Source organism: Macrotis lagotis, chromosome 7 (assembly GCF_037893015.1).
Source record: "Macrotis lagotis isolate mMagLag1 chromosome 7, bilby.v1.9.chrom.fasta, whole genome shotgun sequence".
In the NCBI taxonomy this organism is placed as follows: domain Eukaryota; kingdom Metazoa; phylum Chordata; class Mammalia; order Peramelemorphia; family Peramelidae; genus Macrotis; species Macrotis lagotis.
This window is the reverse complement of record NC_133664.1, coordinates 108,157,711-108,184,928: the sequence shown is the minus strand read 5'-3', so window position 1 is coordinate 108,184,928 and position 27,218 is coordinate 108,157,711.

Sequence of the window (27,218 nt, the reverse complement as noted above, 5' to 3'; positions counted from 1 at the left end):
CTTGACATTTCTATCTCCTCAGAGTTCTCATGATCATCCTCTTCCATTTACTTGCAATGTTCCTCTCCTTTGAATTCTTATCCCTATCTCTGTTCTCTCCTCTCCCCAGGCTATTCTGCACACAGCTGCCAAAGTAATATTCCTAAGAGAAAGGCCTGACTACCAATCCATCAGATGCCTATGACCTCTAGGATGAGATACAAACTCCTTCCCAGTCTGACTCCAACCTACCTCTCTGGGCTAATTTCATATTTGGCTCCTTCCTTCACTATTTCATTTATTCAAGTTGTCCTGCTTTCTTTTCCTCTATTCATCATTGCATCTGCCACCCCCAAGTGGTTCCCCATACCTCAAATACACTTACACCTCATCTCCATCCCTCATAGTGCCACCTTCCCTCTGAGACCTTTTGTGATCCCCTTTCTAGCTGCTAGTATCACTTTCCTATATATATACATATATGTTGGGTTTACATACATGTTGTTCCCTGGATAATAGGTTCCTTGAGGGAAGGACTGTTTCATAGTTAGGTGGTGTAGTGGATAGAGCACTGGCCTTGGAGTCAGGAGGACAGGAGTTCGAATCCAGACTCAGACTTACTAGCTGTGTGAACTTGAACAAGTCACTTAACCCTGATTGCCTCACATGCAGGGTCATCTCCAGTCATCTTGATTTATATCTGGTCCCTGGACTCAGATGACTCCAGAGGAGAAAGTGAGGTGGTAACTTAGCATAACTTCCTTGTCCTCAAATTCATTTCAGGCCCTTGTCATAGAATCACCTCCACGATGTTGAGAATGAAGGACAAATAACAATAACAACTTACCTTCCCAGTCTTTAACAGTACTCTGTAGCTTCTTAATCAAAAAAGACAACCCTTGATCCCCATTCCTGGTTCTAGTGTGTTTGTTCCAACTATCAGTTAGTTAAGTAACATTTATATATTACTCTAGGCACTGTGCTAAGCACATCAACGTTCTCTTCAAGACCCAACTGCAAGTGCTACCTCCCCCCCAAAAATCCTGATATTCTTTAGCCCATTTTACATTCCCTCAACCCCTCTTAACCTTATTTTTCAGATAAAGTGACCTCTTCAACCTAAAATTTCTCATAGACATTGCTCATTCATGCCTTTTGAGCTTGCAAGTCTTTTCCATATGATATGTTTACTTGTACATAGGTCATTATTTCACTCCCTCTCCCCATTTGATGTTAATTTTCTTGAGAAAAGATTTTAGGGTTTACTTTTGAGTACAGTGTCTAGCCCTTGGCAGGCACTTAATGAATATTTGTTGGAACTAAGTTGAAATTGTACCTCATCCATATTTACAAACATATTTTAGTAGCTCTTTTTGTGGTAGTGAAGAACTAGAAATTCAACTATGCCCATCAACTGGGGAATACCTCAATAAATGATGATTAATTAATTTAATGGAATATAATTGTTTTATAAGAAATAACAAAAGGGAAAGTATGAACTGATGCTGCCCGAAGTAAACAGAAGCAGGAGAACCATTTATACAGTAAGAACATCATAGTAAAGAAAGACTTTAAAAGATAAGATATTTGAGCCATACAATAACCAACCATAATTTCAGAATACTGAGGATGAAGAAAGTTACCCACAACCTGGAAGAGAGATAATGGATTCAATATGCAGAAAGAGAAATACATTTTTGGATAAAGTCAAGGTAGGAATTTGTTTCACTTAGCTATACATATTTATTACAAGGGATTTGGTTTTTTTCTCTTTTTTTTTCCCCTAGTAAGGGAAACAATTGGGAGGGCTAGAATAATAATAATAATGATAATAGTTAGCATTTATATAGTACCTACTATGTGTTAGGCAATGTGCTAAGTGATATTCAAATATATCATTTGATCAAATAATTGCTTGATAATTGAGAAATAATTAAGAAAATAATTGCTTCTTAATTGAAAAAAATAAAATTTAATTAAAAAAAGAGAGCACCTTGTCTTCCATTCCATAAATGACTAGTGAATATGCTATCATTAACTCTGACCTGAAAAGTAATCCCTTCATGGATTTGAGTTAATTTCTTTGAGTCATATCTGAAGGAGGTTGGCAATCAGGTATTCAGCTCTATTGGCAAAAGAGGGACCCAGGAGAAAATGCCATGCTCAGGAATAGTGTTGATGGAACAGGCTGAAGTTAAGTCTTGTACTTTCTCTCTCAAGAACTAGGGCAAGGGCAGAGGGACCAGTGACAGGAAAAACCACAGCTATCTTTGTCTATTCTTCTCTCTCCATGGAGAAATTCTAATCTCAGGCCTTTTAGGATGGTCTTCCAACAACAGTCTCATCACAGCACTTCCTAAATCTGACTACCTGGGACAGACAGAATTCTCATTAGAATTAGAACATTTTCTAAGCCTAGATTTCATTGATTCAGAAATTGTTTTTTCAAACTAATACCTAAAATTCTGAGATGATGCCAGCCTTGGTCAGATGTAGGCAATAAAGTTTGGGAGTAACTAACTATGGGTGAGGAAGTCAGTGTTTACAAAAAAAAAATGAAATGAAATTAAAATGTCTTCTCAGAGAATGCCATGGTACTTCAAAGTAACTCTGAGGAAAGGGAACACAGTAACAGGATATGTACCTCCAGTATCAAATCCACTGAGAGAAATAAAAAAATCCTAACAGAAAAAAAAGACAATGCTAAAGACATAGTGGACAATATAAATTGAGCTACCTAAATCTTAAATGTGAATTGGTTTATCTAATAAAATGAAACTGAGTGACAGATCAGATAAGAAAACAAAACCCCACAATCTATTACGAGGAAAATACCTAAAAATCAAAGATATACATAAAATAAAAATGATACTTTTAAACAAAATGTATTATTTTTCATGTAGATCCAAAAAAGTAGAAATTGTAACAATACTTCAGAAAAAGTAAAAACCAAAACTCACAATATATACAGATCAATAAGGAAATTACATGTACTTAAAGAGATCGTGGGCAACAAGCCAGTAATAATATTAAATTTATATGCTCCAAATGGTATAACATCAAAATTCATAATGGAAAAATTAACTGAATTACAAAAAGACATGGATAGTAGCACAATAATAATAGGAGACTTTAGTGTTCTTTTCTCAGAGCTGAACAAATCTAATGGAAAGATAAACAAAGGGAATATTTTAGTAGAATCAATTTTTTATTTTTTTTCAGTTATATATATTATGAAAGTTTTTCAACATTCATTGACTTGCATATTATAAGTTATACAATTTTTCTACCACTCTCCCTTCCCATACCCCTCTCCTCACCTGCAAACAGTCTAGTAAAAGTTGGTCATTTACATTTTTATTTAACATGTTTACATTTTAGTCACTTTGTTTATGAGGAGTTAGGACTAAGGGAAAAGAAGGAAAAACCATGGGATAGGAAGGAAAAAGTATAAGAGAAGTTTTTTTTTTTAAAAAAATGAACATAGTATCCTGATAGGAACTGTTGCGTGTGGGAGTGCTGTGAACCTTTATCACCTGGTGTCCTTGAGTACCAGAGCCTTATTTCACTAAGTGCCATGGGAGTGGGAGTGGATTAAGGGACTGGGAAGGATATTTAAGCACTGGTATTTGGTTCAAAGAACAGAGACCTTGGAGACCTTGGAGTACTTGGGGATCTTGGAGAACTTGTCATCCTTATCTTCCTTGTTTCCCTTGTCTCCCACCCCTTTGCCTGGGAAAAGGATAAGGAGTCCAGAAAGGGACTCAACATATGACATCCGAACAGGGACTTAGCAGTATCCATAAAGATTCTGTGTTTTTTGTTTCTTTGTTTGGAAAACTTGTATTTCTAAAACCATGCATTAGAAGCAAAAATCTCAAAATTAGCTCAAAAAAAGAAAATTAGAGGAGGAATAATTAATTCTAAATCAAACCCACACATATACATATATAACATCTATATATCTCTATAAAACATATATGAATATATATTTATAGATAAGCACTAGGCACTAGAGTCAAGTTATCTGTATTTCTGATATTGCTCTCTCTTGAGCATCCTCCTACTTGTCTGACTGCCCCATTTCCAGTCTTTTTTACTATTTTCATCATGCATATCACACTTCCTAATTGAAGATGAATCCCTATGTCCTTAGATTTGGGATTTTTATTCTTTTCTCCCTTGGCAACTTCATTAGCTTCCATGTTTTTTAATTATCATCTCTATGCAGATGACTCCCAGATTTGCATATTCAGCCCTAGTTTCCTCCCAAGTTTCAGTCCTGTGTTACCAACTGCTGATTGAATTTTTTCAAACTGATCGTTCCCTAAATGTTTCAGACTCACAATGTCCAAAACATAGAATTCATTACTTCCCCTCCCACCCAATCTTTCTCCTTTCCTAGGTTATCAATATCTACTGAAGTCCTCCTTATAAAAACATAGGTCAGAACATGGCGCTACCAAACTCAATAAAGGCCAGGTGCTCCCTTTGCCTCCAGGATACAAACTCCTCTGACTGGCATTAAGTCCTTCACAACCTGACCCCAACCTATCTTTCCAGACTTCTATTTCCCTTCACTCACATTCTGGTCCAGTCAAACTGGGCTCTTCCTTAACTCTTGCCTCCATGCCTTTGGACTGGTTTTCCCTTATTTCTCCTCATGCCCTCTACTTAACCTCATCTATAAAATGGGGTTAATAATAGTATCTGCCACCTAGGGTCATTGTGAGGTGAAAATGAGTGAATAAAGCACTTTTAAAAACTTAAATCACTATATAAATGCTAGCTATTACTTAACAAGTGCTTGTTGATTTATTAAAATCCTGATTCTGACCATTGAACTTTCATAACTTGGGGTAGCTAGGTGGCACAGTAGAGAGAGCATAGACCCTGAAGTCAGGAGGACCTGAGTTCAAATTTGAACTCAGACATTTAATAATCACCTAGCTGTGTGACCTTGGGCAAGCCGCTTAACCTCATTGCTTTGCAAAAAACAAACAAACTTTCTGACTTAAAAACAAATGACTTAACCTCTCTGATTCTCATTTTCCTTATCTTTAAAACAGGGTTAAATAGTATTTATACTACCTACTTAATAAGTACTAATGTACTTAATGTATAGCCATCTTAAAAAATAAATAAGTGCTTAGTGGGTGAGAGGGAGTTATGGATTAGACATGTAGCTGGGAGGTTGGAGGTGAAGAGAAAAGAAAAAATTATAAAATCATATAAAAATCCTATTTGAAAAACAAAAAAACAAATTTTAAAAGTGAAAAAAAGGATGCTTTGATCTGCATTCATATTCCATAGTTCTTTCTCTGGATATGGATGGCATTTTCCATTAAAGATCTTTTAGAATTGTCTTTGATCACTGTATTGCTATGAAAAGCCAAGTCTAGCTACCCCAAGTTATGGTTGATCATAGCACAATGTTGCTATTAAAAATGTATAATGTCCTGATTCTGCTCACTTCACTCAGCATCAGTTTGTACAAATCATTCCAGGTTTTTCTAAAATCTTGTTACTCATCATTTTTTTTTTAAGGTTTTTGCAAGGCAAACAGGGTTAACTGGCTTGCCCAAAGCCACACAGCTAGGTAATTATTAAGTGTCTGAGACCAGATTTGAACCCAGGTACTCCTGACTCCAGGGACGGTGCACCACCTAGCTGCCCCTCATCATTTCTTACAAAACAATAATATTCCATTACATTCATAAACCAGAACTAGCTCAGCCATTCCCCAATTGATTGGCATCCCCTTAGTTTCCAGTTCTTCGCCATTACAAAAAGAGCTGCTAAAAATATTCTTGTACATGAGAGTCTTTTCCCCTTTTTTGGGATGCAGGCCTAATAATGGTATTTCCGGATCACAGGATATGCACAGTTTTATTGCCCTTTGGGCAGAGCATAACTTCATTTCTATTGATGCCTTTGCCAACCTTCCATTCAACAAGATTTATATCCATGGAGTCATCTTTCATTTCTTCTAACTCATCTCCCAAATCCTCTCAGCACCTTCACAACATTTTTTAATTTTTTTTTTTTTTTTTTTAGTTTTTGCAAGGCAATGGGGTCAAGTGGCTTGCCCAAGGCCACACGGCTAGGTAATTATTGTGTCTGAGGCCGGATTTGAACTCAGGTACTCCTGACTCCAAGGCCAGTGCTCTATCCACTACGCCACCTAGCCGCCCCTCATTTTTTAATTTCTATCCCTTTCTCTGTAAACTTTACTCTAGGTTAGACTTTCATAACCTTTGATCTGAATTATTGCAATAGTGACCTAACTATATCTCTCTAGGCCTTTCTCTCTCCAAGTCATTCAAAATGTGGTGGAATTGCTATTGTTAAAATATAAATCTTTCTGTTTTACTTCTCCCCATTCAAAAATTGTCAGTGACTCTTTATTCTCTTGGATAAAGCTCAAAATGATTTTCCAATATTTTAAGTCCTTTATAATCTGGAACCCAACTACCTTTTTAATCTTTTTCTTTTCTGCTTTTACTTCATTTACAAATTATCAGTTCCAGTCTTACTGGCCTTGATATTTCCTTGTGCAAGATGTCCATTGTCCTTCCTTACCTCCTTGTCTTTGCACAAGTGGCTCATCATATCTGGAATGTTCTCCCAAGTCCATTTTGAATCCTAAAATCTGCCTGCCTTCTTTCAAAGCATAACTCAGTGTCATCTCCAAAAGGAGGCCTTTGCCTACCAACATTAGTGTTTTCTTCCTCTTTGAATTACTTTACATATAGTTTATATTTAAAGTTTTAAGTATCTCTGCACTTTCATCTTCCATTCAGCTGGCAAAGTGAGTCAACTCAATAAATTCCATTGTTTCCCTAATTTGATACATCCCCTAAAATGCTATCATTATTAATAAAATGATTACTTATCAAGAAATTATGTCTCTTGAATTTTGTAAATTTCATAAGACACTCCATCTCTCAGCTCCTGGCATTTTCTCCATTTCTCCATGGCTCCTCCCCATGCCTGCCTCTCTATTCTTCACTATTCATTGGCTTCTCTGGCTTCCCTTAAGTTCCAACTAAAATCTGATCTTCTACAAGAAGCCTTTCCCAACTCCTCTTCATTCCAATGCCATCTTTCTGTTAACTATTTTTTATTTATCCTTCATAGAGCTTGTTTTTCATACTTATTTGCTTTTTTTTATGACCCCCATTAGATTGTGAACTCTTTGAGAGCAAAGAATGTATTTATTTCTTTTGTACCCTCAACATTTAGACAGTGGGTGCTTAATGATGATAATGATGTTTGTCCTTCATTCTTGAAGAAGACCATGACATCAAGGAGATGATGTCATGAACTGGATTTGAGTGAGTGCCTACTGTGCTAAGTTATCAGTCTCACTTTCTCCTTTGGAACCTTTTGGGTCCAGTGACCAGATATGAATCAGGATGACTGGAGATGGCCCTGAATATGAGGGTAATCAGAATTAAATGACTTGCCCAAGGTCACTCAGCTAGTAAGTTTCAAGAGTCTGAGCTCAAATTTGAACTTCAGTCCTCCTGACTACAGGGCTGGCGTCTTATACACTGAGCTACTTAAGTGCCCTTAGTAAATGTGTACTGACTTACTGAATTGAATATATACATGCACACATACATGCATACATATATATATATATATATATATCCATATAGATAGATATAGATATATGACTTATGTCTTAGTAAAATAGGAGCTTTTTGAGTTCAGGATATTTTTTTGGGGGGTGGGGTTCTGATTACCTCCACAAAGTTCTACAGCTTTATTGAATTGAGTGAATTAATGAGATGCTAAACACATTTCGTCTCATAGTTGTCGATCTATAATTAAAACATATAGAGAATGAAACTATGTTCAAGACTTTGCAGTATAAAGGACATCTTTATTCAAGGAACTAAAAATTGAATAGATCTCTACTGCAAAGGATCCCTTCACATGCAATCAGCTCCAACTTCTTGGTAGGATAGTGGAATTCTAATGCTAATGGTGAAGGATTAACAACCACCATCATATATGGATCTTAGACATTGTTTTCTTACACAATTCTCTCCTACTTCAGGGAAACTATACTTTTCAAAGGAAATAGCTTGCATTTAATCAAGGCAGCAAAAGACAGCACAGAATTTCAGAATCTTTAAGTGGACCACCAAAATCTAGATTTGCTGATTGAACTTTCATTCCTTTAATTTCCTACTTAGCAAGAATAACTGGTTAAAAAATCAATTTCCCTTAGGGGCATGGCTGTACTCTATGTTGACTTAGGGTCTCTGGCTTGATCATCTCTACTCCCTCCCTTCAGAATTTGTCTTGGATTCTTTCTGAAGTCTACCCAGACTTAGAAATTGCTAGTTAAAGTGACAAAAAAAAAAATGTTGATTTTAAAGTAATTTTAGGAGTACCTGAGCTCTCTGTTAAAAAACAGATTCTGAAAATGTATCCATCAATCAATCAATCAACAAGCATTTTTTAAATGTTAACTATGTTCTAGAACCTGTGCTAGTAGCTACCCATATAAAAACAAAAATGGAGAACTTCCTGTCCTTGAGCTAGCTAATAACTAAGGAGGAGCTAACATCTAGCTAGAGAAAAACAGCATATACAGATTTAGATATTCCCCAAATAGATACCAGATAGTTCTTTTTGGGGGGAGGATACTAGTTGGGGATGATCAGGAAAGATTTCATGTAGAAATAGAACTGGTATATATATTTTGATTATAAAGATTTTATTTATTTTGTTTATTTTTGTTTATTTTATTTATTTATTTTGTTTATTTTGAGTTTTACAATTTTTTACAATTTTTCCCCTAATCTTACTTCCCTGCCCCCACCCCCACAGAAGGCAATCTGCCAGTCCTTACATTGTTTCCACCGTATACAATGAGCCAAATTAAATGTGATGAGAAAGGAAGAAACATAAAGTATAAGAGATAGCAAGATCAGACAATAAGATATCAGGTTTTTGTTCTAAATTAAAGGTAATTAAAGGTGGTCCTGGGTCTTTGTTCAAACTCCACAGTTGTTTCTCTGGATACATATGGTATTCTCCATCACAGATAACTCCAAATTGTCCCTGATTGTTGTACTGATAGAATGAGCAAATCCAACAACTTGATCATAACCTCCATGTTGCTGTTAGGATGTACAATGCTTTTCTGCTCACCTCACTCAGCATCAAGAACTGATATATTTTAAAGGAAGCCAAGCATTCTAAGAATTTCCTAGGTTTAATTAAAAAACAAGATTTCTCAACAGTTGGCTTCCTTCTTTGCTTAAGTCCTACAGTTGGGAAAGATTTGATTCAATTTAACAAAGCATTCATTAAGTCCTTATTATGTACAAGGCATTAATGTAGTAGGAACTGAGGATTCCAAAGTAAAAATTTAACAGTCCTTGCCCTGAAGGAGCTTATACTCGATTGTAGTATAATAAGAATAAATAAATGCAAAATTTATATAAGTTAATTCCTAGAGGGAGACACTTCCTGAGAAAGAGGATGGATTCCAGATGAAGAAAGAGACACATAGCTTTGGATGTGACCTGTGTTGGAATTTGTTTTGTTTGATTTGACATACAGCATTTATTACCAGGATTTTGATTTTCTTTTTCCTCTTTTCTCTCTTTCTTTCTTTTTTAAAATATTTAATATTTATTCTCATTTTGCACAAATAATGTTTTTTAATACATTAATAAAATATTCTTATTTAAGAGTAAACAAAATACCCCCTCCCCCCAAAAAATATAGACTCCCTTGAGTGCTAAAGGGGAGAGAAAAAAATAAAAATTAAAAAAAATAGTAATAATTGTAGGTATGGCCAGGTGGTGCAATGGATGGAACACCAGCTCTGGAGCCAGGAACACCCAAGCCCATATCCGGCCCTGTACACCCAACAATCACCCAGCTGTGTGACATGCAAGCCACCCCAACCTCACTGCCCTGCAAAAACCAAAACAAGAAATAAAAAGACCCAAAATAAAATAAAATAGTAATAATAGTAGGGGTGGCTGGGTGGCAGACAGAGCACTGGCCTTTGAGCCAGGAGCACCTGGGTCCAAATCGGGCCTCAAACACCCAACGATCACCCTACTGTGCAGCCCCAGGCAGGCCACCCAGCCCCATTTGCTCTGCACCCCTCCAAAATAATAATAATAAAAAAATGTGCTTCAGCCTTTGTTCCAACACCAACAACTCTATCGCAGGTAGATCACATTCTTTATGATAAGTCCATCACAAAAGTTACTACCATATTTTTCCACTGTTGCCATTGCTGACCACAACTCCCTCCTTTCTTATTTCTCTACTACCATGTACTATATTTTTTCTCTCCTTTCACTCTGACTCTGCTGTAGGGTCACTGAGTGGCGCAGCAGACAGATCCCTGGTCCTGGGGCCAAGAGGCCCCGAGCCCTGCTACCACCCCTTAGGCCCAGCATCCACCTGGCCCTATGGTCCTGGACAGGCCATCCAATCCCAGCCCCTTGCAAGAAGTAAAAAAGAAAATGTTGTTATATTTGACCACTCTCCCCCTATGGTCCATCCTCTCCTCCTTTAATCATATCCCCACCCCTTCCCCCTGCTCCCCCATCCTTCTTACTCCAGATGTCTATACCCCATTGAGTATATATGCTGTTTCCTCTCCTAGCCACCTCTGATGACAGCGAAGATTCCTTCATTCCCCCTTGCCTTCCCCCTTCCATATTACTGCAATAGCTCATTGTAATACAGAAAAATCTTATTATATGAAATATCTTGGCCTATTCCCCTCTCCTTTTTCTTTCTCCCATTACATTTCCCTTTTTTCTATTGACTCTATTTTTACACCATATTTTATCTTCAAATTCAGCTTTCTCCTGTGCTTCAACTATAAAAGCTCCCTCTACCTGCTCTATTAACTGAGAAGGTTCATATGAGTATTATCAGTGTCATTTTTCTATGCAGGAATACATGCAGTTCATCCTCATTAAGTCCCTCATATTTCCCCCCTCTCCTCCAATCTCCATGCTTCACCTGAGTCCTGTATCTGAAGATCAAACCTTCTGTTCAGCTCTGGCCATTCCAACAGGAACATTTGAAATTCCCCTGGTTCATTGAAAGTCCATCTTTTTCCCTGGAAGAGGACATTTAGCCTTGCTGGGTAGTTCATTCTTGGCTTCATTCTAAGCTCCTTTGCCTTGCGGTATATTATATTCCAAGCCCTACGAGCTTCCAATGTAGTTGCTGCTAAGTCCTGTGTGATCCTGACTGCAGCTCCACGATATTTGAACTGTGTCCTTCTGGCTGCTTGTAATATTTTCTCTTTGACTTGGGAGTTCTGGAACTTGGCTGTAATATTGTTAGGGGTTGGTTCTTTGAGATCGGTTCTTTGGGATCTCTTTCTCGGGGGGATCGGTGGATTCTCTCCATTTCTATTTTGCCCTCTGATTCTAGAATATCAGGGCAATTTTCCTGTAGTAATTCTTTGAAAATGATGTCAAGGCTCTTTTCCTGATCATGACTTTCAGGTATTCCAATAATTTTCAAATTATCTTTCCTAAGTCTGTTTTCCATGTCAGTTGTTTTTTCAATGAGATATTTCACATTTTCTTCTAATTTTTCATTTTTTTGGTTTTGAAGTATTGATTCCTGATTTCTGGTAAATTCATCAATCTCCCTGAATTCTATTCTTTGTCTGAAGGATTTGTTCTCCTCAGAGAGTTTTCTTATCTCTTTTTCCATCTGGCCAATTTTGCTTTTTAAAGCATTCTTCTCCTCAGTAACTTTTTGAACTGTTTTATCCATTTGACCTAAGCTGGTTTTTAGCATGCTATTTTCTTTAGCATTTTTTTTGGATTTCCTTGACTAAGCTGCTGACTTCATTTTCATGTTTTTCCTGCATCTCTCTCATTTCTTTTTCCAGTTTTTCTTCTAACTCCCTCATTTGATTTCCAAAGTCTTTTTTGAGCTCTGTCATAGCCTGAGCCCAATTTCTGTTTTTCTTGGAGCCTTTAGATGCAGGAGCTTGTGCTTCTTCATCTTTAGACTGAGTGTTTTGATCCTTCTTTGGCTCATTTGCAAAATATATCTGAATGGTGCTCCTCTTATTTCTCTGCTTGCTCATTTTCCCAGCCTGGGCCTGGTTTTGGGGTGCTTCCTGAGCTTTTGGGACACTCCCACAAGGGTCTCAGTGTGTGAGGCTCTGTCCTCCCTCCTGGTCTGTGAATGACCATAAGCGCCCCCCTCTGCCACATGGCCAAGGTGGGGGGGGGGGGCTGCTGTTCTATGGGGGCCTAGACTGCAATCAGGATCTGAATGTGGTCAGAGCCCCAGAGTCCTGTTCCAGAGGCAGAGGACAGAGCTCTGCAGTCTCTCTTCACTCCCCTCCCTCAGCTCAATGGGCTCATGCCCTGGGGGCTTCTGCTTACTGGCTCCTCCTGCTTCTGTTTCAGGATCTGGGCTGCTGAAGAAAGACAAAGCTGCCAGCTGTGTGCCCTGAGGGCTGGGCTCCACGTGCTCGCTTTGGCAGAGGTCCCCCGCGTTCCCCCACTTTGTGCCGGTGCTCCCCGGGGTGCAGCTCAGGAGACTCCCTGACTGCTGTGAGCTGCGGCTCCCAGTGCCCTGGGGCTGCCTCCGGGAGGCTGAAGTTCTTTCACTCTGATGGGCCACCCCTCCAACTCCGGGGAGCAGAGCCTTTCTGCTCTTTTCCAGGTTACCTTAAGTAGAACTGCCTCGCTGGGTCCCTCTGTGGGTTCTGTCTCTTGAAAGTTTAGTTAGAGTGCTTAGTTTTGAAGTTTTAACAGAGAGCCTAAGACTCAATCCTTTATTGTCGCCATCTTGGCTCCACCCCCAGCGCCTCTTTTTAATGCTATCTTCAAAGTCTATTACCCCCTCCCCCTCCATTATATATTACTCCCCTTTCCTCACTCTGCAATCCAGCCAAACAGGCCTTCTGCTATTCCTCTCCTCACCTTTGCACTTGGGTGTCCACTATAGTTTGAATACACTTCTACTTTTTTCTTCAGAATTCTTGTAATCAATACCTTCTACATGAAACCTTTCCTTAAATCTCTTCCCCTCAGTTGCTGGTGACTTCCTCCTCTTTCCTACTAAAAAAAAAAATTTCTTGTATCTATTTTATTTATACACTTATTTATGTAAATATTATTTCCATAGAATGGATATTGTCTTATATTGTCTTCCATAGAATAGAAGCTCCTTGAGGGCAGAAACTATTTCATTTTTGTCAGAGTATTCATTGCTTCTAGTACTGCCTGGAGTTTACAAACTTTGTAGACTACATATTTGTTCATTTGAGTTAACATTTTAAAAAAAGAGTATCACTTCTGGGAGAGAATAGGGATTTCCTTTGCTAAAAGGGCTATTCCAGGGAACGGAATGTGGCTCCTTTTAGAAGCTAATTTAGATGTCGACCCTTGAGCTAAAGAGAAATAGATCCAGGATACTCTCTTTAAACCTCTCCCACAGTTCTCACCTCTACCCCAGAGAGGGTAACAGGTGCTTAAGCTGTTAATAATAAACAGGGACTATCTTAGTGGGAATGTGTAGTAGGAATGCTGGATAGAACTAGCCAGGAGAATTTCACTCGGTTAGAATCATACTGTGCGTTTAGTAAGAGACTAGAGAGGGTCCTTTCTTTAAAACCAGGGTCATTGAGTGGACTTAGAAGGGCTGGAGAGGTAGGTTTGAGCTATTTTAACTTGAAAGGCAGCAGAAGCTTCCCTGCAGCTGTTGCAGCAATTACTACCCTTAGAGTAACCTTTCTTGCCTGCCAGGACTAACTGAAGGCCTCCCAGAGCTAAGCTTATTAACTCTTCTAATACTGTCCTTGCCTAGTAGAATTTTTTGACCTTTTAAATGAGGGAGGCAACTTGGGACAGTGGAGCAAACACAAACTCAAGTCATGAAATGAAACCTGGGTCATTCATAGAGAATGTTACTTAACCTCTAGATAAGTTATGAATGGACTTAGAGGGAAGAATGAGATATATTTTTTTTGAACATAGTCAATGAAGGAAATTATTTTGTATATTTGTTATAAGGGTTCTTTTTCTTTTCAATGGGGTACAGGGAAAGTTTGAGAAAGGGGAGAGAAAATAAATTTTTGTTAATTTGAAAAAAATAATTTCTAAGTTGTGAAATTATTATTTTGACATGGAACCTTCCTAATTTGTCCAGACTGAAAATAAAGTAACCATATAAGGGACTGATCCCAGTTATTATCATAAGGAGCTTTAACCATTTTCCCCAATGAGTCAGTTTATTTTTCCTTGGCTGCCTAGTTGCCTCTCTAATCTCAAAAATTCATTGTACTGATATCAGATTTAGTTTAGATAGCTCTACTGTAGCTTAAAGTTCCCAATCACAAGCAATCTACCAATCTAAGTCCCAGGCAGGGCTACTACTCCTGGTAAAAATAAAAAAAAAAATAAAGATATAAAACTTGGGTGCAATTCCTGCCTCTGGTATTTATTGCCTTGTGACCTTGGCAAGTCACTTAACAATATGACTTTGGTTTCCTCATTGATAAAATGATACATCAGAGAGACTTTGGGAAAATGGGCACTATTTGAATTATTATTTGGAATTGTAAATAGGAACAACCACTTTGGAAAGAAATTTGGAACTATGCTCCCACAATCACTCAGTTGTATAAACCCAGTAATACCACCATACCCCATAAGTGAGAGAGGTAGGAAGAAGGCCCCGGATGAACAAAAATGCAGCAGGTCTTTCTGAAGTAGCAGAAAATTAGAAACTAAGGGGTACCTATTAGTTGGGGAATAGCTGAACAAATTATAGTTTATGAATGTAACGACATTATTGAGCCATAAACAAAGAATGGTTTCATAGAAACCTGAGGAGATTTTTAGGAACTAATCAAGAATAAAGTGAGCAAAGACAAGAGAACAATTTATGCAATAACAACAAGATCTCAAAGACAAGCAACTTTGAAAGACTTCCAAGATGCTAATCAATACAATATCTAACCATGGTGTAAAAGATCTAATGATAAATCATGTAACTCACCTCCTGAAAAGAAATGAAGGACTTGGGATCCAGAATGAAAAATATAATTTTGGCATAGCCAATATGGGAATTTGTTTAATGACTTATATTTGTTAAAGGTTTTTCTTTTTTTAGAAGTCCTGGAAAGGGAAGTCAAACTAATACACTGAGGTTTCTGTTGAGAGAGGGAGACAAGCAGATCCCTAAGAGCAGATAAGATACCACTTGGAAATATAAATACATACATATATACACACAAACACAGGGGGAGGACAGAAAAAGGAAGGGAAAGAAAAACCTTTTGTATAATGTAATCATAATTAAGCAAAACATATTGGCTACATCAAAAATACATTTCTCATTTTGCATATTATTTGATCATCTTTCTGTCATAGTGGGCACTCTTCTTCGTGAACATTTTCCCTTTTCTTAGAATGTGTTTATTATATGACCATTTGTATCTAGACATGTGATATAAATGGAGAATCTTGGTAATAAAATGTGAGCTATAGGTCTGATTTCTGGCTTACTCTTGACCAGTTTTCCCCAGGAACTTTTATTAAAAAGTGAGTGCTATTCCATTTTCTTTGTATGTTTTAGAATGTTTGAAATGATTTTTTTCTTGTTTTTTTTTTTAAGGTTTTTTTGCAAGGCAGATGAGGTTAAGTGGCTTGCCCAAGGACACACAGGTAGGTAATTATCAAGTGTCTGAGGCCAGATTTGAACCCAGGTACTCCTGACTCAAAGGCCGGTGCTTTATCCACTACGCCACCTAACCGCCCCAGAAATGATTTTTTTCTTACATGGATTTCAGGTAGGCCAATACTTTATCCCTTCTTGATCTGTTTCCCAGATAAGTTTTTTTAATATAAGGTATCTTATATTCTCTTCTACTTTTTCAATCATTTGGCTTTATTTAAAATAATTCTTGTTGTCTGTAAGAATCATTAACTTCTAGTATACTGCACCTGGAGTCAGGAAGACCTAAATTCAAATATGACCTCATACATTAATAGTATAACCTGGGAAAAAAATCACTCAAACTTCTACTTCAGTTTCTTTATCTGTAAATTGGGGCTAATGATAGCCCCCCACTTTCCAGGGTTGTTGAGAGGTTCAAATGAGATAATACTTGTAATATATTTTGCAAACATCAAACTACTAAATAAATGCTAGCTGTTAATTCTCTTTCTAAATCTCTCCTGCATAGTTCTCACTTTGTTTATAATTCTTTCCTCTATTGATCTCATTTCAATTGAACTCTTTTTAAAAAATAGTAAGATCTCTCTGAGGAATTTTCATTTATTTTATGAGCATGCTCTACTTGTCTTTTGGGCTTTCCTTTTGTGGGGGTTTGAGTTGTTCTCCTCTTCTGGATCTTAGGCCTCCCTGATATTCTAAAAATAATAAAAAAAGGGGGGGGGGTTCCAAGTAAGGGACAGTGAAGGTAGGAGAGAAAGTAAATGCTTGTTAATTGAAAAAAATAAACTGAAGAGTATTAGACTAGATAATCTCTGAGGATCTTTCCAATTCTAGATCTATGATCTTCATATCCCACATCTTTGAGTTTTCTCTGCCTCTAGAATTAAGAATGATAGATCTAGATTCCCTAAGGGTAACAAATAACAGTCTTTGAAGGCAGGTAGGTAGGTGGCACAGTAGAAAGAGTACGGGTCCAGAGAGGATCTGGTCTCAAGATACTATTTGAATGACCTTTTGCAAGTCAATTAACCCCCATTGTCAGATGCCCCCCCAGAAAGGATAATCGTCTCTTACCTCGGGTACTTGACCTTTCACAACTTCAGATGGTTATAATTACAAAGACCAGTCACAAAAAGTGTTTTGGGAGAACAGAAAAGAATGACTGGGGTCTAGCAAGACAATATGACTTTCCCTGAAGACTAAGAGTTAAAATGTGAGAAGTAAGGGAAGGGGTGAGGTGGAAGAAATATCAGAGTTCTAAGAAAATAGCAATTCAATGGGTGACATTTGGGGAATCCTTTATTAGGAGGACTATTAATTCAGTCTAATCCTGTATAATGAAGGAAATCTGGTTCATCTCAGAGAAGATTATCAGCCATAAATTTCCTTTGTTATTACCTTGTTAAGGCTAGTTGAGCTGAACTGAATTTTATCTTGTGTTGAATAACAATTGGCACTAGCTAGAAAGGAGAAGAAAAAACATTACTTTATTAGGAAGATCTTATGAAATATCCATGTTATTTTAATAGGATGTCAAGTAGAGGTCCCTCTCTTTTGTCCTTAATTCATGATGCTGTACTAATGGATTCATGATCTTATCAATGAGGTGCAGATTGAACCTTATCTACATCTCATCCTATACAGTTTTGGGGGTTCTATGTAATCCCAATATGCATTTATTGAGCTCCGACTATATTCCAAATATTAAGTAAGACAAACCTGAAGAAGTCCCCCCCCAAAAGAGTTTACATTCTATCAAAGCTACCCAAAATGATGGAGGCTTTCTTGAATTTTTACATTCCTCTCATACCAGTGTGACACTGAGGCTGTCCAACTATTGTCCCTGTGACAAAAGATCTAGGATCTTCATATTCCAAGAACAGCAAGGAGGCCAGTGTCTCTGGATTGTAAAATAGGTGGTGTGAGAAGACTAAGGCAGGACAGGGTCAGGTCATAAGAGGGAGGCTTCACAAGCCAAGAGAAGATTTATTTTGGATATCAGAAGTCACAGAGATTAGTTCACATTAATTTATAGAGGGCATTTTTGTTATTTTATTCAGCAGCTTTTTTGCAACTTGTGAGTAGAAGCTGGGAAGAAATTCTAACTAGGGTTAGAAAGGCAACAAGAAATCCTCTTTCTTCCTTTCTCCGCTTCCCCTTCCCTGAGATGGTAATACATGTCATTTCCGTATTTTCATGTTAGTCATGTTCAATTAATATGAAGTGCCTTCTATTTGTCAGGCAAGCACTGCATTAAGTGCTGGGGATACAAAAGAAGCAAAAGACAAGTCCCTGCCTTCATGGAGCCTACAATCTTCTGAGAAAGACCACAGTGAATATTAATAATTACTCATATGGATAGCTATTATTAATAATTGCTCATATGGATAACTATAACTCAAAGTTAGAAAGATTTATAGTGCAACAATGGCACACAAAATAAGCTAAGGTAATGGTTGTCTGTTCTTCTTTTTTGGGGGGGGTTTGCAAGGCAATGGAGTTAAGTGACTTGTCCAAGTTCATACAACTAAGTATTCAATGTCTAAGGGTAGATTTGAACTCTGGTCCTCCTGACTCCAGGGCTGGTACTCCATCCACTGCACCACCTAGCTGCCCTTGTCTTTTATTCTTTTTTTTTTCTTGCAAGGCAATGGGGTTAAGCAGCTTGCCCAAGGCCACACAGCTAGGTAATTATTAAGTGTCTGAGGTTGAACTTGAACTCAGGTACTCCTGACTTCAAGGCTGGTGCTCTAGCCACTGCGCCACCTAGCTGCCCCCCCTTGTCTTTTATTCTTGAAGAAGACCTTGACATCAAGAGGGATGATGCCATGACAAGCACGTGAATTGGATTTGAGTGAGGGGAGAATTGTGCTACATCACCAGCCTCACCTTCTCCTCCATCTGGGTACAGTGGCCAGATATAAATCAGGATGACTGGAAATGGCCCTGGATATGAGGCAATCAGGGTTAAGTATCTGAGGTTGGTTTTGAACTCAGGTCCTCCTGACTCCAAGGTCAGGATTTTATCCACTATGTCACCAAGCTGCCCTAAAAAATAAACTATATGCTGACCCAGATACATAATGGTAGATTATGATCTTTTTTGAGGGCAGGGGTTGTTTTTACTTGTCTTTGTATCCCCAGTACTCAATATCCCCTTCAGAAATGCATGTTGATTTGACCCAGCTGAGCAGCAGAGATCTCTGGTTCCACCTTTGTTTCTGGTCCTGCTTTCAGGAGTTCAAGAGAGTGCAGCTCAGCCTGCCCAGGACATTGAGCCCATTTGAGTGTGGGGTGACTAGGCTGAAAATTGGCTTTATGGAAGTCTTGCTCCTCAATAGCCAACTACCTATGGGGTTGTATGTCATGAAACATTTTGGTTTATCTCCAAGTAATGTGCCAAATGCATTGGCAAGGATCTTTAGGGAACATTTCCCAAGCCCTGGGAGAATACCCAGGGACCAAGCAGCCTCTTTTTCTGCCCTCAGATGATTGCCAGATCAGAAGATGCCTAAGGTTTGCTGTGTGTTTATAGAGACAGATAGCTGGTGCAGTGGAAACTCTGGATCTGAATTCAAGAAGACCCAAGTTCAAATCCCGTGTCACTTACTAGCTGAGTGGTCTTGGGCAAGTCACTTAACCTCTCTTTGCCTTAATTTCTTCAGTCATAAAATGAGGATAATAGCATCTATGTGGAAGGGCTTTTATGAAGGTCAAAATGAGATAATATTTACAAAAAATTGCTTACCACAGTTGCTCACCCAGAGTAAGCTCTATAGAAATAATCCTCTGGGGTGGCTAGGTGGTGTAGTGGATAAAGCACCGGCCTTGGAGTCAGGAGTACCTGAGTTCAAATCTGGTCTCAGACACTTAATAATTACCTAGCTGTGTGGCCTTGGACAAGCCGCTTAATCCCATTTGCCTTGCCAAAAACCTTAAAAAAAAAAAAAAAGAAAGAAATGATCCTCTTTCTCACAATTACTAAGAAGGATATTGTGGAAAAAAGCCTGTAGTTCAAACTAGGAGAAATGGATTTGCATCCCAGGTCTGAAATTTACTACCATGAGCAAATCCCTTTACCTTTATGAGCCATAGTTTCATCATTATAATGGGGGCAATATTATTTATATTCCCTATTTGGGCAATAATATTTACATTCCCTGTCTCCTTGGTTTGTTGTGAGGGAATGACTATAAATCTTTCTTACTTTTGAGTTATTATTAATAGCTATCAATGAGTAATTATTAATAATCACTTTATTCTCTAATGCTTTCAAATGGGCAGATATTTATTATCATGATTCATAATAGACACATACATACCTATTTTCTTTTTTAAAATTAATTTTATTGACATCTTTTGTTTTACAAACCTAAACTTCTGCCTGAATGCTTCCCAAGGAAGCTCTGTAGCCATAGCAGAGGAAGAAGGGTGTTTTGGTTATTTAAGATAACCAGAGAAGATGCCTGGAGCTGAGAGATAAGGAGTTTCTTGGAGTAGATTGGCTAGGAGGTCTGTGTAACTGAAAAGTGTAAGAAGGCTGTAAAGGTAGGAAGGAGCTAGGTTATGAAGGACTTTGAATTCCAAATAGAGCATTTTGTATTTATTTCCGGAGGCAAAAGGAAACTATTAGAATTTATTGAATGGGGGGAGGGGTGATAGAATCAGCTCTTTGCTTTAGGAAAATTATTTTAATGATTGAATGAAGGATATGGGGAGGGACTTGAGGAAGGCAGGCAGACTCATCTGAATGTTACTGCAATACTCCAGGAATTGATATTAGTCAACAAGCATTTCTTAATGGAACCAGGAGATACTGGGCCTGGAGTAAGGAAGACCTGAGTTCCCATTCAGCCTCATACCATCTAAGCTGTAAGATAGCTGTGACCCAGACAAAGATCCAGCCAAGTGGGCTCTTCCCAAATGTGGGGTACGGTAATGAATTATGAATTTAGAGTCAGAGGACTTGGTATCAGATGCTGTCATCAGCATAGCCTATATGACCTTGGACAAATCATTTATCTTATCCATATTTCATATAAAATGAGATGGAATAGTACTCTAAAGTATCTGCTAGTTCTATATCCTATGAAACCTGTGACATATTCCCCCAAATTACCTCAAAGGTAGAACCATTAAATGGCTAACTCTGAACGCTACAGAAAGGTGTATAATGGATAGGTGAAGATTGTGATTGGCATTGTGGTACAGAGGAGCTCTGTATCTTAAGTTAACAGCTTCCCTTTCAAGACTCTTATTTATGTGAATTGAAATTATTTAATGTGGATTTAATTCAATAAATATCTATTGAAATACTTCAATCTCTGGGGGCGGCTAGGTGGTGTAGTAGATAAAGCATGGGCCTTGGAGTCAGGAGTACCTGGGTTCAAATCCGGTCTCAGACACTTAATAATTGCCTAGCTGTGTGGCCTTGGGCGAGCCACTTAACCCCATTTGCCTTGCGAAAACCTAAAAAAAAGAAAGAAAGAAAGAAAGAAAGAAAGAAAGAAAGAAAGAAAGAAAGAAATATTTCAATCTCTAAAGAATTGAAATTACAGGTCACACAAAGGTCAGTGCAGAGATTTATGATGGGCATAAATGGACTATAGAATGTGATCTGTGAGAAATGTTGCCCAAGAATTACATAAAAGATATTTCTATATGACCAGAAAAGGAGGTTGATAAGAGCAAGGGATAAGATAAAATGATTGGAAAAGCATTTATTAAGCAGTTTCCATATTTGCAAATTTAAAAAAAGCAAGAAAGTCTCTTTCCTCTTCTACTAGGAGAAGACATAATTTAATGAATAGTGGCCAGGAAGTGATGTTTTGGTTAAAGAAGTCTCAGGGATGGCCACTGGAAACATGGAGTAATTATTGGTTGTCACATTTTTTTGTTTTAGGTTTTCGCAAGGCAATGGGGTTAAGTGGCTCGCCCAAGGCCACACAGCTCGGCAATTATTAAGTGTCTGAGACCGGATTTGAACTCAGGGACTCCTGACTCCAGGGCCGGTGCTCTATCCACTATGCCACCTAGCCACCCCTGGTTATCACATTCTTTCTAGGAATGGTAGTGTTAATTTGATTATTGTTCTGAGAGCTAGAGATAGAAAATGTAGAAAGTGTGAGTATGTGTGTGTGTGTGTGTGTGTGTGTGTGGTATATATATGTGTGTGGTGTGTAGTTGTGTGTGGTATGTGTATATATGTGTGTGGTGTGTAGTTGTGTGTATGTGTATGTGTGGTATATATGTGTGTGTGGTGTGTAGTTGTGTGTGTGGTATGTGTATATATGTGTGTGTGGTGTGTAGTTGTGTGTGTGTATGTGTGTGTGTGTGTAGGGGCTAGAGACTAGATTGAAGGATCATGGTTGCATGAAAATGAACTCCCATTATATTCTCATTAATAGTATAGATAAAAGCACTTTAGATGGATCCTCTAAGGAAAATACATATAAAGACAAGGATAAGAGTCACAACAGATGAAAAGGTATAGATCTGTTGCAGTCTGTACCATTAGAGGGGGTCTCCATTTGATGTGATGAATAAATGAATAAAAAAATGTATTAAGCGCTTACTCTCTGCAAAGTTCAAGAAAGTATCTAAACTTTAACGAACTCAGGGCTGTTGTCCTTATGAACTATCTGAAGCCCCAAATGATTTAATGGAGAGAAAATTGAACCTTGGAAGAGACTCTCCCCTGTCTCTCATCAGGTCCTGGCAGGTCCTATTAAGGACCTTGGGCAAGGTGCTGAATTTTTCTGCATTGCAGTTTCCCCTATCTATAAAACTTGGTTATTAATCCCTACCCTGAGTCCTTCCTGGGGTTGTTCTGAAGCTGAAAGGAGATGGGTTGAGGTGAAATTGCTCTTTAAACTGTATAACATCGTACAATTGTAAGATATTATTATCTAGCTACTCAGTCATTCATTTGGGACAGATGAGCTCATGAAGGCTTTGGCAGTCTCTATCTTTGGCACACAGGAACTTCTGTGTGACTTTGTGACCGTGTTTTCTCTCTGGTAAGGATGAAGAAGTTCCCAGAAGACTTTAAGCATGGACTTAAAGCTTTTTTCTATGTCTAGGAACAAAGTAGAGTGAAACAAACTAGTGTCCTCTGTGGCATGCATGCATGTGTGTGTGTGTGTGTGTGTGTGTGTGTGTGTGTGTGTGTGTGTACCTCCTCCTAATTTCTGGATCTCCTGTCAGGGTAGGATGCTTTCCATTGCCTGGTCATTGGGTTTTCCAGGAGTCTTTTTTTTTTTTAGGTTTTTGCAAGGCAAATGGGGTTAAGTGGCTTGCCCAAGGCCACACAGCTAGGGAATTATTAAGTGTCTGAGATAACATTTGAACCCAGGTCCTCCTGACTCCAGGGCCGGTGCTTTGTCCACTGCCACCTAGCCGCCCCCTCCAGGAGTCTTGATGACCATTGTTTCTTCCCAGAGCTGAAGAAAAACACAGAAGATATAAAATTATAATTGATTTTTGGTAGCTTCAATCCTCACTTAATATCATTTATTCCAATATTCTTTCATTCCTCATGACTACATCCACCACCTGCAGTCTACTGTGGATGTGTCCTGAGAGTGAGTGGGAAAGACCATTTGTGTACTCTTGTCACCCTCATCTCATGCTAAAGTAAGGCAATAGAGAGATGGCCTTTCACCTTGCCCCCCCCCAAGACAAGGATGTTTGGTGGTGAGACAAAAGAGTTACATCACAAAATGAAATAAGCAGAACTAAGAAACCAATTTTTATAATGATCACAACCATTCCAATGGAAAGAACAGCAGCAAATCACCCTCTAAACTGAACCTTAAAATTAAAATGATTAATTTGATCTCAAAGGAAAAGAGAGAAAAAAAAACCTACTTCCTTTCCCTTTTGTTTTTGTTGTTGATGAGGTAGGAATTAAATGCATAGAAAGCTGCTTAGACTCAGTATGTGGTTTCATTTTCCTAAACTGATTTTTTTCTTCCTCTTTTTTAAAAAAAATTCTGTAGTACAAGAAATGACTGTCTGGGGAGAAGAGAAGTGATGCATTTGGAAATGGGGATGATTTAGAAGAAAAAGATCTCAATAATAATTTTTGAGAGTGTAACATTAGTGTCCTTGGTTTGGGTACTTGTGCAAATATTATTTCAGCACTCTCTGGTGACAGCCTGGCTTGAAGTTGTACTATTCTTCTTCATCTCCCCCTCTCCTCCTGCTACTCTTGCTACTACACATGGTAGCTGCTGCTCTTGCCCCTACTTTTCTTTACTGTCTTCTTAAAAACTCACTTTCTTGACCTTGCTGCCTCCTTAGAGAACTCTGTGAATTAACATTTTTTTATTTTTTTTAACTCCCAAAAATTATTTCACCACTTCAAGCATCTAATTTGGACTCTGTAGGTACTCCCTATATAATCTACCAACACAGACAATAATCCTTCTACTATTTAGATGTTAATCTTTAAGTACTGTTGTAGCTGAAAATTTTATCATTCTACAGCCATCAGGGTGATAACTCTTTCCCAGCATAGTTTCTCCAATCCTTGGATGACAGTCTGTCTCTGGGCCCACACTCAAAAGTCTTTTGAGCTTAATAGGACCTGCCAGGACCTGTGCCCTACTGGCATACCCTTTGAGGATCCAGGATTATCTTGATCTATCCAGAAACGTGGAAGGAAAGCTTTCACTGAATGTGAAGTGTCAGGTAAATTAAATCCTAAAAGGTCTGAAAGACCAGAGATAATCCTCCTCCTCTTTTCTCTTCAGCTCAGACACCAGAGAGAAGGAAAGGGATGCCAGGGATTCTAATTCTAATTCTAGAGAGGGGCATGAAAAGACAAGGTCAAAATAATGATCTTGGGACTTCACTTCATCTAGGAGCCAACTGTAGCTACAGCATAGCTGAACTTATTTTGGAAGAGCTACATAGTTTAAATGGAAAAAATGACTTCGCCAAGAGCTGATTCATTGTAATCTGAACATCTCTTACCCTTTAACTGACAGTAAAGAGATCTGAACACCAGACCAGGTCAGCATGTTTGTGAAATCAGGGAACAGGTGGGAAGGAAAAAGAGATTGATCCTCATGTGCCCAGAAATATCTTCTCCAAGGGGAAAGGCCCTTCCCTTTTGGGATTTCTGGGTGGTGAAAGCGAGATGAAGCACTGGATCTGGGGAGACAGGAGGGGCAAAGACTGGGCAAGAGGAAAACCAAGCCAGTCTAACCCATTACCCCCTTATAGAGAGTCCCTGTCCCATTAAAAAAAACACACACAAAAAAACCAAAAAATTATTCTTTCCTTATTTAAATTACTCTGAAGTTGTAAGGATTTGCTCAAAAGAGCCTAGTTGCAGGAGGTGTTGGGTCCTCTATTGTCCTCTTTTAGGGGGTTTTGTTTTTAAAGATGCTAGATGGCTGGTCTGTACTCTTGCTCATTCCTCTCCACTCCAAAAATATACCTACTTCTCTCTATAGTTTTGGGAACAAATCAGTTAAATTTCATTTCAGCAATTATTGCTAGACCTACATCAATCTTGGTGTTATATTCACTTAAATATATGTGTATTAAACATCTACTATGTGCGAGCCACTATCATAGTGGCAGGGGATAGAGAAATGAATAGAGGATAGACACTTCCTGCTCTATGAAATGCATTTTCTTAGATACATATGATAAAAAGCTAGAATGTGACAAGGACATAACCTGATGTTTTTAGCAAAAAAAAAAAATTAAAAATCATAAACAAAATGTATCTAGCACACATGAATATGGGAAGCGGCCTAACATAATAGAAGGAAGACTGGATTTGGAATCATTTAAATCCTATCTCTGCCACTTACGGTTTACTACTAGTATGTGATCACGAGCATCATTTCCTCTTACCTATAAAATAAAATTTGACCAGTTGACCTATAAAGTACCTCTCAACTCTAAATTTATGATACATTTATGCTGTAACAATGAACTAGTAGAACAACTGAATGGAGTTATCTGAAATTTCTGGCAATATGATTAAACTCTAGGCAATATTTGCTTTCCCCTAGTTCTGTGAATATGTATTCAACTTCATGAAACTGATGATAAAATTCATGTGGCTTATACCCAAGGATTTCTGATCAAGTAAACAACCCACTAAAATGGGGGCAGAATAACTTGGAAAACTCCTGCTTCGGACAAGAAGGAGCCACTGAAAGTTTTGGAGGAGTATACATGATTACTAATGTAAATTAGGATGCATATTTTGGGTTGGAAAGACAAGGGATTATTATAGACTATTGGCAAGGCAATCAGTGAGGAGTATATAATAATAAAGTGTTAGGTAATAAAGATATGAATTAGGGTGATAGTACTAAGTCTAGAAAGGACGAGACACATGGAATTTATACTGCTAAGGGAGGAGCTAAGGGTAAGAGAGAGGAAGGGGGGGAAGAAAGAAGAGAATAAATATTTTTATGGGACCTATTATGTCCCAGGTACTCTAAGTGCTTTACAAAATATTTATCTCGTATCCTCATAATAGCCTAGCAAGGTAGGTGCTACTGTCATTCCCATTTTATAGTCGAGGAAACAGAGGTGAGCAGGAGTTAAATAACTAGCTAATAAGGGGCCATTCCTAGATTTGAATTCAAGTCTATCTTACTCCAGCCCAACATCTGAATAGGCCATTGTACTACTGATAGAGTTTTGACTATTAAGAAAAGGAAAGAGTGAGAGATGATAAATTTTGAACCTGATTGACCATATGATGATGATGATGATGGATCCATCCATAGATAGTGAGCAGTTGAGAGAGAGAAAACAAGGTTAGGATGAGGATATAAGATGGTTAGGGGAGTGAAGTTTGAATCTGAAGTGGTGATGGACCATCTAAGACTGGGAAAAGGGCTTTCAGGAAGTTGGAAATGGAGAACTGGAGCTCAAGGCAGGAATCTACACACATAAAAAGTAGGGTAGAATATGTCATTTCTTTCTGTTCAATTATTTAAATAAGGTATTTTGATTAGTGCCATTTGCACATGAAAGTTTGTTTGTATTACACAAGTATTTATACCAGGGACCCAGGGTCAATGAATTGTGTCATGTGTTAAGGTAGAATCAGGCAAAATATCATTTTTTTAAAAGCACCATTATAATATGCCTTGGAAACCAAAATGTAAACAAAAGGAATACATGATTTCTAGAACTGGAAGTAACCTCGGAGATAACCTGGTTCAGTCCTCCTGGTTTCATTTATTCATTCATTCAACAGACATCTCTTATTTATCATGTTTCAGAACCTGGGGAAAATCCAAAAATAAGTGTTGATCCCTTTTCTCATTGAACTTACAAAGCAGTATTAGTGAAAGGAGACAGAGAGAAACATTATAAAAATTAGAACGTTATATGACCATAAGAATAGATATTTTACATATGAAAAAATTGAAATATACAGGGAGGTAGTCAAGTCAAGGCTCCATATCAAGTTACTGGGAAAGCCGGAAGTAGACCATTCATTGAATAGTAGAATGTTATAGGTAAAAAACACCCTGAAGAAC